Consider the following 2,795-nt stretch of genomic DNA (forward strand, 5'->3'; position numbering starts at 1 on the left):
TTTTGTAGCTTATCTGTGTAGTGCTCTATTATTTCCCTTTGTGTTCTTGTTTCTGTCTTTTCCCTGCTACTCTTTGTACTGGCTCTCTTTGCTGGTTGGTCGTTCTCCAATCTAGCTTTATATATTCTATTTTGGTTTTCCAAAAAAAAAATAAAAAGCACTAAATAAGCTCTGATAAGTGCTTTTTTGTTTGCATCCAAACGGGCTCAAGATTACTGAGCTCAAAGGTGTAAGCAAAATCACAACCCTCAAATAGCTATTACACCACTCAGTTCCTAGTCAATTATAGAATATATATATTATTTATGTGAATTTGAACCACTTTTTCGGCTTAGTGTAGATTAATTACTTCAAATACTCATAAAAGCTTAAAATAAATATTGGTTATGCTTATTATAAAGTACTTGTAAATCAAATACTAAAGACAGACTCAGGTGAATACAGACAATATTTTTACCTGCCTAAGGTTTATGTACACAAGTCACTTGATTGGCACCATACCAAATGCCCATCCAACAAACCAATAAAGCAAAACCATCAAATAGTCCACAAGTGTCATTAACAAAATTCCAAAGCCAATAATCCACCTCACGTTCGCCTAACTGCATGATGAACATTACCCCGCCCACCTCCCTCCCTACATGACAATCCAAGACACACAAGAAAATGTACAACATGCAGCACTACTTGCGTCAAGAAACATGCTGGGGAAAAGCATAAAATTAAACTACTGCTTAGCAAAAATTCACCTCAAAGCCTTCTATGACCAAAGCCATGCATCTGCACATTACATCCGAAAACAATTAGTCTAGAAATAAATAGATTAATGAGTGGTCTGAGATGTGCAAGACAAGAAAACAATGAGACTGCTAAGAATATGTGATTTCTGCAAACTAATCACCTCCCACTTGAACACAAAAAATTCTGCAGGAAATATTTTGCAAGTTCGAATTAGCAAGCTTGCCGTCCATTCTTCTGGTATTTTTACTTCAATTCAGCATTATTTATTAGAAATATAAAGTATGTTATTTTTTTTTCGGAATCAGAAGAAATTGGCAAATACCAATATGAGCACAAACTATGAATATGAAAGTTCAGTGGGTTCCGTTCCTTTCTGATAAAGCAAATAAGGAAAAACAAACTATGTGTAATCACTATGAATATACAATATACATGCATCTTTTAAGGTAAATGTCAGTTTATAAAGCATCACAGACTTGTCTATAGTTTAAGTTTGTTTAGATACAAAGATTATGTGCATCTCTCAACTTCCTCACCTCTGCACTATTCATAGCTGAACTGCAGTGCAGGAAAACACTAAACAGGTACATGATTTTGTTGGAGGGCTTCCTTACAAAGTCCGTTATATACTATCAACAAAGAAAATCAAACACCATTGTAAGAGTAAACATTAGTCATCTAAAATCAAATAACATGCTAAGATGTATCTATCCATCCACCCAATCCACTTACCAATAAAACAACATCAAAAGCTTCTCGATAGCAACTAAGTGAGTTTTCAATGTTGTGATTTCTGCAAAAAATAATTTTATGAGGTTGAGAAGCTACATTATAAGTTTCTGATACCAGCTAATTTATGCAAAAGTAAAAGAATTAGAGCTCAAATCATTAACTCGCGAACCTTATTACTCATACAAGCAAACATGGAAACTGAACATGAAGAATTTGAAGGTTTGAAAATCGAGGAGGGTTGTGGGAATATTTATAGCCAACTTGATTTGAAGAAACACACAGAAGATAAATCAAAAGTAAGAAAAAATCAAAGAAAATCAGTATCATTTAAAGCGATTTAGATTGCTTACTGACCCAAGGATTGCTCACCCACGATTTGCTCCTTGGGAATGCACTCAGATCTGGAATTTAGAGAGAAGGACGAACAAACAACCGTGAATAACTCAAAAATAAACAATAGCAAGGCTAAACCTATCAACAAAAAACCCAAATGAGGAATTGAAGGTGATATTACAGCCGTAAACACCAGCAGTAAGATTGGTGGAAAGGCCAATTTGAGAAATAGCAACAGGAACAATGAAAAGCAGGGACGCATATACAACAAACTAAGGCAGTATTTATAGACAATTGGAAAGGGAAAACCAGTGACAATTGAATGGAACAAACAAACAGGCTGGAAATACCAACCCCTTGTACTGACCTGACATCAGGAAAAGCTTCCGCTGACGAAGAAAAGGACGTCTTTAGCTTCTGATTTTGCTCTACTCCTGACAACAAACAGTGATCACTTCCATAATCTCTTTCAACAATCTACTCTACTCCTTCTCATTGTCACCTAACCAAAGAGGGATTGAAGAAACATATGTCACAGTGACGAAATTTTGCATCAATCCTGATCAAAACAAACAGTAAAACCTGAATTCTTGTCCTTCTCCTTCCTCGGAACTTCCACAACTGCTCTCTTCTCCAACTACTCCTAAACCTAACCCACGCAACAGTGAGGGGACCTGCAAGAATGACGATGGTTCGCGGACGAAAACCTTGGAAACACTCTTCTCCTTCAATGCAAGGTGTGAGTTCATCAACAGACAGAAACGTCGAGAAGAAACCCCACGCTACAGGGACACGACAGGGATGACGATAAGTCACGAACGCATACCATGGAAACACAGGAGAAAAAGTCTCACAGATGAAGGGCCAGGATTAAAGAGTGAAAATGGAGAGAGAGTCAAATAAACAGCCCAGATTAGAAGTTCTCTTATGAATAGTGATTTCTTGTCTCTCTTTTAAGATGTAGTAGATACGGTGCCTTTCGTTCGTAT

General features: G+C 36.7%; 1 long non-coding RNA gene across 1 annotated transcript; it reads right to left on the reverse strand.

The window, feature by feature from the left end:
- Positions 1-643: 643 nt before the first annotated feature.
- Positions 644-1,927, reverse strand: LOC130717688 (uncharacterized). The gene is made up of 3 exons (XR_009012378.1): positions 1,474-1,927; positions 1,278-1,370; positions 644-780 (listed from the first exon to the last, which is right to left on the reverse strand). It is a non-coding gene; the product is annotated as an uncharacterized LOC130717688 (long non-coding RNA).
- Positions 1,928-2,795: the final 868 nt, after the last annotated feature.

This window comes from Lotus japonicus, chromosome 5, assembly GCF_012489685.1.
Source record: "Lotus japonicus ecotype B-129 chromosome 5, LjGifu_v1.2".
In the NCBI taxonomy this organism is placed as follows: domain Eukaryota; kingdom Viridiplantae; phylum Streptophyta; class Magnoliopsida; order Fabales; family Fabaceae; genus Lotus; species Lotus japonicus.